The sequence below is a fragment of the Zosterops lateralis genome (genome assembly GCF_965231275.1).
Source record: "Zosterops lateralis genome assembly, chromosome: 4".
NCBI classification, from domain to species: Eukaryota; Metazoa; Chordata; class Aves; order Passeriformes; family Zosteropidae; genus Zosterops; species Zosterops lateralis.
The window spans coordinates 34,040,880-34,049,604 of NC_139765.1; positions in this window are offsets into that span (position 1 = coordinate 34,040,880).

The window sequence follows — 8,725 nt, forward strand, 5'->3', positions numbered from 1 at the left end:
CCAGCCTAAATCTTCACTGACTCAGCTTCATGCCATTCCCTCAAGCCTTGTCACTGGTCATGAGTGAGAAGAGAGCAGTGCCTGCCCTTCTGCTTCCCCTCATGAGGATGTTGAAGACTGCAGTGAGGTCTGCCCTCAGTCTCCTCCAGGCTGAACAGACCAAGTAACCTCAGCCACTCCTCAAAAGGCGTCCACTCCAGACCCTTCACCATCCTCATGGCACTTCTAAGGGTGCTTTCTAAGGGCTTAATGTCTTTCTTAGGTGGTTATGCCCAAAACTGCCCTCAGGACTCAAGATGAGGCAGCCCCAGTGCAGAGCAGAAAGGACAATCCCTCCCTTGCCAGGCTGATGATGTGTGCCTGATGCCCCCCAGGAGAGGCAGGGCACTGCTGCTCATGTTCAGCTTTCAATCAATCAGAACCTCAGTAAAGATCTTTCTGGGTGGTAGGCAGTCATGAAAAATAGCCATATTTAAAAATAATATTTCACTGTGATCACTGTGATTTCACACTGAAGCTCTGCCTGCAAACTACAGTTCAGGTTTTATACCCTGGTACTTCACATATATGCTAAAAGTGCTTCATGCTGTTGACTGTTATTTATGGGACTGTCTAAATATAAATCATGTCTACTTTTAACAAAGCTCCATGGACTCTGTTCTGCCATGGAGTTTTGCCATCAAGTTGCCTGTGAGCAAAAATGGTTTTGGACAAGAGAAGAGGAAGATAATCAGGAAAATGGTAAGCAGACACCTGCAGTTTTCTTAAGCATTTCTCAGCTGCAGTATTTTACCACCTTAATTTGGCTTGTTTGCTACCAAGTGCTTTGGCCCAGGGTATTTAATGAACTTTTACAGCAGCCAGACCTTGAATATCTAAGGGAGCCTTTGGGAAGTCACTGTTACTATTAGAGGGAGGAAATGCTGATTGGAAAACAGGGGATTTATCTGCTTTAGAATTACTTATTGATGACTGGCTCACAGACCTGGAAAAGTAAAGCAGTAACCTTGTGAAAAGTGTTCAGTACTGTTTCACTCAAGAGAGGACACCAGTTATTGTCAAGATACTCTTGAAAGAATTGTCAAACTCAGTTGTTCATGAAATCTTATTTCACTGGCAGTAGCTCAGAGACCAATTCTTCCAGGTATTTGCAGATACACAGCAGAATTTATACAAATAAGTATAGTTCAGATAGGTAATCAGTATTTGGGTATAGAGATGGATGAGAGCCTAAAAAAGCCCATAGAATTTTCTGTGAAACAAAAAGTCAAAAAATTTCAAAACTTCTTTCATATACCTTTATTTTATAACCAAAAATATTTCAGTTAAATTATTTTAACATTTGAAAGCCAACTTGGAAATAAAAATCTCCAAACTTTAAATGCAAAAGTGCTCTGTGGTGCATTTATCCTGGCTGAACACCAGGTGCCCACCAAGCCATTGTCTCACTTCACACCTCAGCTGGATAGTGGAAAAAAAAAACATGAGTAGGAATGCATGGATCAAGGTATGGGCAGGGAGAGAACATTCACTCACCACCATTATAGGCAAAGCAGACTTGACTTGGGGAAATTTGTGTTATTTATTGCCAATCAGTTCATAGTAGGGTAATGAGAAATAAAATAAACTTTTACCCACCCCTCTCTTCTTCTCAGAGTCAACTTCGATCCTGATTTTCCTTACCTTCCCTCTGTCAACTCTCAGGGGGACAGGGACTGTGTTTAGTTCATCATGTGTCATCTCTTCCATGCCTTTCTCCTTATACTTCCCCCTGCTCCAACGTGGGGTCCCTGCCAGGGGAAACAGTCTTCCGCAAACTTCGACAATGTGAGTCCTTCCCACAGGCTGCAGTTTTTACTGAATTGCCCCACTGTAGGGTTTTCCCTCAGGGTGCAGTCCTTCAGGAAAATGCTGCTCTGGTGTGGGTCCTCCATGGAGTCACACAGGTCCTGCCAACAAACCTGCTCAGTGTGGCCTTAGCTCCCCATGGGGCCACAGGTCCTACCAGGAGTCTGCTCCAGCACAGGCTTCTCACAGGGTCACCGCCTTCTTTGAGCATCCACCTGATCAGGCATGCAATCCTCCACAGGCTGCAGGTGGATCTCTGCTCCATCATGAACCTCCCTGGACTACACATGGAGGCACATCCAGCCTCACCCTCTTCTGCACCACGGGCTGCAGGGAAATCTCTGCTCCAGGGCCTGGAGTGCCTCCTGCCCCTCCTTCTGCCCTGACCGCAGTGTCAGTCCAGCTGTTTCTCTCACATAGTCTCATCCTCTTTCCCAGTAGCTGTTGTCCAGCAGTATTTTCCCTTCTTAAATCTGTTATCCCAGTAGCTGTTGTCCAGCAGTATTTTCCCTTCTTAAATCTGTTATCCCAGTGGTGCTGCCACCATTGCGGTGGGCTCAGCCTTGGCCAGCAGTGAGTCCATCCAGGAGCTGTCTGGAATTGGCTCTGTGGGACATGGGGGGAGCTTTTGGCAGCTTCTCGCAGAAGCCGCCTCTGTTGCCCTTGTACTAGCAAAGCCTTGCCACACAAACCCAATACATGCTTAAAAAATATGACATGGTGTACTAATGAAATTCTGCATTTTTTAAAATTAGATGCTGTTTTTCAGTCATGTTTTTCTAAATGTTTCCTTTTTTTTTTCTTGGAATGGGTACTCAAATTGTCCTTAAAAAAGAAAGTATCATCTACAGTTAAATAAACCAACCCAATTCAAAGCAGGAATTGATGTGATGTATAATATGCTGGGTTACAGAAGAGATCAGAATAAGCAATTCATGGACTGATGTTTTCATGACTTATTTTCATGTTACATACACCTGCTGCTACCAGTGCAGCCGATGATTTAAAATTGCAACAGATTAGGAAAAAAATCAGGTTATTAAGTAGGCTAGACAATAATTCTAGCTACATACTATTGTTAAAAGCTAAACAGAAAAATTCATTCAAAGGTTATTTATGTTTACTTTGAAAATACCTTTTGCGCTATTAAAAACAGATGAAAACTACACCTCATAGTTAGTAATTTTGTCTTTACTTGTTCATGAATAGATAAAAAGATTATTTTAGTGAACAGTGTATTAGTTTCAGAGGGATAATGCAATTCTGTAATCACTGGGGATTTGTGATTCTCTCACAAATCAACAGTATTATTTGGTATAGAAAAGTTGCTGCTGTCAGCTGCTGAAAATTGCTATAACCCATCAAAGTCAGTGGAAACATGATCATATACACTAGCTGATGGCAGGATCAGAAGATTCAGCTTCAGAACAATTTGAAAGAATCAGAACTCCCTGCATGAAATAGCTACCAAAACAGAGTACAATTGTAAACAATACTTTGGCATGAGATATAACAACCTCAGAAAAAAAATACATAGAGATGTGTGGATATAATTAGAATCCTTTGAAAAATATCAAGAAATACAATGAGAAATACAGTAGTTGAACCAAAATAGAATTTAAAGGAAAAGTAAATTCTGGGTTAATATCAAACCAACCAAACAGCACATGTGACAAGCAGCAAACAGGTCTGCACCATGAAGGCTCCAACACTCAGAACAGTGACTAAGACATGGGAGTCTTCTTCCTTTCACACAGTCACCAAATAATTTGCTCTGATATTTGTCTTAACCCTGTTCATTATCTCTCCTTATGTATTGGTTTCCAAGAAAACTCAACTAATACTCTTATTTAAAACATTAATATTTTCTAATTCTAATTTCTTAACTTAATCAATATGTTACTCGCAATGGGTACTTTTATCTATCCTTTTCAGCCCTCGTGCATTTTCTCTTGCAGGCCTTGCTGGCACCTGAAAATTAACTCATCTTTTCCACTTTTTCTCTACTTGTGGAATTGCATTTTTGTGTGATAGATATTCAATATTAGTCTCTTAAAAAGCCCCTTCTATTTTGCTTGCATAACTTTAGGCTCCAGGAAACATTGTCTTCTGGTTATTATATATAATAAAACCAGTTAGTTAAACAAATTCTACTTTGAGCTAGCAAGAGAAGGTCCAGCTTAAGTAACAGAGATTGCATGAATTCCAGCTGTGTGGAGGCCGGTAGGGCAGTTGGTAATGTGGACACTCTCCCCTGGGGAAAGAACAACCCTCAATTTTCAAGTGTGGTAGTTCCCCTAAGGGAGAAGACTTGGGAGACTACTCTCCCTCAGGGCCAGCAAACGTGTTCCCCCCATGAGGCTTTGTGGTTGATACGTCAATCACTTATTCCTCATTGGTTCTTTCCCTACTTCCTCCTTTTCGCCCTACCTGATTGGTCTGTTTTCAGTCCTCCTCCTGATTGGTTCCTTTCTCAATCCGTAACCCCATTGGCCAAGTTGTGTAACCCCGCCCCCTGGCTTACCTATATAAGTCCCTGCTCTGGGTGGTTTTTCTCCCCTGGACCTCTTTGAGGAAGCAGCAGAATAAAGGCTCGGAGGAACCTCTAGGTGAAGACCCCATCTCTCCTTTGGCATTGCCCTGAAGGTTCAGCTCACAACTGACCTGAAATCACCAGGTGGTTGCAGACGTGCCTGTGTGACCAGGTGTGTCCTTTTCTGGACACTTCGCTGGGGACATCGAGGCACTGGCCACCACTGCCCACTGTGACACAGCTGAGTTAATGCTGGTTTAGTTAGCAGAAAATTACTATTAATTACCAAGGGTCAACCTCCAAAAAGGAAAAGAAGAGATTACCTAAAATGGAAACTGTTTAAAAGGTAGCATTGTTTTCAATACTAGTAAACCAGCACTAAAGTCTGAGACAGACATCCAAACCCTCATTTTCTGGTTTCAGGTATTTTGACAGATCAGAAGTCTGGATGAAGTCCATTGAATCTATAAATATAAAATTTTACTTGATCCAATGCCATTTAGTTCTGAAGTACTGCAGACTTAAATGACATTGGATGAAAAAATTCCTGTTTCAAGGGATTCCTGAGCCTGTGCTGAACCTTATGAAGTGAATGTCTGGGATTTTTTTCTTTCAAATCCCCTCCTGGGTAGGTACTTTTCACAGCTGCAAGTGCATTAGCTTCAGTACACTTTGGATTTCTATCTTTGAACAGAAGGAAAAGAGAACTGCGTGTAATTTCAGCCATTTAAAAAGTGAGGGTTTCAGCTCAAATTGTCTATCAATGTTTTTTTTCTATTGCAAGTAAGACAAAAGTTCACCATCACCTGATAACCATCAGTTAGTTTTAAGGAACATGTCTTAGGATCTGGTGAATCTTAAGAACAAATTTCATTTGCCTAAGTTGGTTTTTTTGTGGGGGAAGTTTTTTTTAAATGTGATACATGCTCTTGCATGTAGACAGTAAACTCTATCAATGTAAGAGACATTGCTATGGCTAGACCAAAAAAGGCAGAATTCTATCTTCTTCAAGAAGAAAAAAGGTAGCTGAAATATATTAAGTTGCAAGTACAGAAGAGTAAGGTAATATTTAATGATTGATAACTTAAAATTCAGATCTTCTTAGGTTAAAAAAAAAAAAGCAAAACACAAAAAAACATGGAAAAATCTGTCTCTGTGGAGGAAGCTTCTTCACCAAGAGGGTAGTTGAGTGGTGGCACAGGCTTCCCAGGAAAGTGGTCACAGCACCAACCTGACAGTGTTCAAAAAGCATTTGCACAATGCTCTGGGGCACATGGTGTGACTCAAGGATGTCCTGTGCAGGGCCAGGAGTGGACTCGATGCTCCTGATGGCTCCCTTCCAACTCAGGATTATGCTATGCTATGCTATTTCCTACCAGAGATGAAAGTTAAATAAATACAGAGACAAACAACCTGAACCATTTTAGCTCTCTTGAATGAGCAGATGCAGGTGAGACTAAAGATGCAAATTTTCTTCTCCTCAAAGAAAAGTGGAAAAGAAAGCACCACAGATAAGAAAAATTTTCAGACTAACCTGAAAGGCTAAAAAAACTTATGTGGATATTCAAATTACTGCATATACTTTTAGTTATTTCTGATTTTAATTGCTTTTGAGCCTTAGAAGAACTGCAAGGGTACAAAATACACAGCAGATAAAGAAGAGCCTATCAAGTTAAAAGGCTAGCGTTATCAATTAAACTGATTGAAAAGAGGAAACAGTGAGAGGAAGTCTACATTGATTGAATACTACAAAGACACAGTGCTGGCTCCAGCTAATGGAGTTATTTAGGAAACTTTGGGTTCTACTCCCAAAAGTAACTTCTCATAATTAATTTATTGTATTGTATTGCTTCTGCAACCCATTAAGCAAGAATGTTGTCACATGGAAACTTACAATGTCGTCTCTTAAATGATGACTACAATGCTATTCCTAACCACAATGGATTTTTTTTTTGAAAATTATATAAAATGGGAACAAGGATAAATATAAAGTTAAGTTGTATAAACAATTTTAATACAAAAGTAGAGAGACAGAAAAATGCCATTGAAAAGTTTTCTGTATTTTTTGCCTGAAAAAGACATAGTAGGTTTTGGGGGCAATCATGGAAATTTTTTCATATCCATACATGACAGAATGTTTTAAACCTGACATATAAAGGAGTTTGTACATATATTATACACTGACATATATAACTACTGTATATCAGATAACATGCTAAACCAAACAGGGAGGCTGGAGGAAAGCACATCTGTTCAAACCACAAAGTACATTCAAATATTCAAAAATAATAATTTAAAATAATCTTTTTATTCCGTGCATTCTACTATATTCTCAAATTCTGCTGAGTCAGAATTTCTCTAGCCAGTTGAATCAACCATTTTTCCTTAAATATCTCATAGCACAGAATTCAAGATTTCAAGACCTGTATCTTTTATCTCACAACATTTGAAATTAGTATGTAGATAAGTATGTGGATTAAGAGTTCTGAAAAGGATCCAAACTAAGAAACTTCATCAGTTCCAGAAGATTAGGATTTTTAATAGAACCAGATTAAATGTAACACAAGATTGACTCTGTTTAGTGTGGCACTATGAACAGAAATAGTTTCCAATATAGTACCAGCAGATAATTAACATAGTTTGTATTATATGGATGCTGATAAATTGATGTTAGTTTTCTTAACCAGAGAAACCAAGTGTCAAATAGAAGAAGGAATTGTTTAAATTCAGGCATTCATTTTTGACATCAGTAATGGACAACCCCACAGAAATACATTTCATGATTAAACATCCTTGTCCAAACATAGGAGCCAGAATAATTTTTCTGACTAAAACTACAGTGCCTTTTCGATGTAGTTCAATTACTTATGTCAGTCATCTGAGAACATGCTTTATTTCATATAGATTTATATTCCTCCACAGAAGCTGTGAGGATGGCAGACTCTCTCAATCCTGTGGCACTTTGCAATTCATTGTGGCCCAAGCAAGCTTGTCCATCCCATGCCCTCTGGGGTCATGCTGGGATCTCCAGTGCTCCAGGAGCCATGCCTATGCATGAGGAGCAGACCACAAGATCATCCCTTCACTGGGTCATTGTGCTCTTGAGACTATGGATCACTCCTGTTCCACTCTGATCTCAGGGCAGGCATCAAACAATGCTCACTGTGCTCACCAAAGACTCAGAGAGGTGGCAGGGAATCTGGAGACAGTCCCTGCTCATCACAGTAATATGAGGATGTTGTGCACATCTGTAATTGGTGACCCAGGAGCTGACATCCTCTGTAATGACAGAGCAGATGATGAAGGATGATGCAGTGTCTTGACAAGCTGGACACCAAGCATAGAACTGTGGAGCAGGTATTCCTGAAAAACTACTCTCCCAGAAACCTTCACATTGCATAGGAAATGGCCAAAATGAGCACTGTAGATGCAAGATGATCAGACTCTTCCCCAGTGTGTCCAGAAAACTGGGCATGACCACCAAAATCTCACCTCATCAGGTTCAAGTACAGCTTCACAGCTTTATGCCTAACATGAAAAGCCCAGCAAAATGTGTGTTTTTCTTTCTTCTGTTGATCTTGCTAAACTAAAAATACTACACTTCCCAAGTAAATTTCAAGCTGATCAAGATACTGTGAGACCACCTGATGTGTCTTTTCTTTAAATTCCAGATATTATGTTTAATATATTCAGTGCAAATGACAATATTTTATTAATTTTGTACTTAAGTACATTTATCCACATTTGAAGGATTACACAGTGAAGCTCTGTATTTCAAGCTTATTGCAAATACAATTTTGAAAGAAGGGCTTTGTTGCAGAAATAGAGATACATTTTTATATTGGCAAATTTTATTTTCATTGTAACTGAACAGTGAACTGAACACAAATATAGGGAATATTCAATATGAATGGTGTACTTTTAACAGTGACACAATTTTTCAGTCCAATTCTAATCTATGCCAGCTTCTATGGAACAAAGGTTGACTCCATAATACAAGGGTAGAACTTCAAGCTGGCCATCAAAGTCAAACTTTGCCAGGAAATGCAACACTGATCTAAAACCAGCTGAAACAGACAGGAGTAGTCAGTCAGACAGCAGTCATGTCTGACTACTTCTTGGTTACACCAAGGTTAAAATAGTAGGGAGCTAAATTGTCACATACTTCCATTACCAAAAGAAGGCTGATTTTTGTAAAGGTACTTAATGATGAAAATGTCAGTGGATACCTGGTGGCACTTTGCAGTTTTTCTTCTAGCTGCCCAGATGTCCCTAAGGGTAGGTCCTTAGCTGTGTGTGCCAGCTTTCAAGTACAGTAATGTAGTTCCCCATGCAATTTTTCAG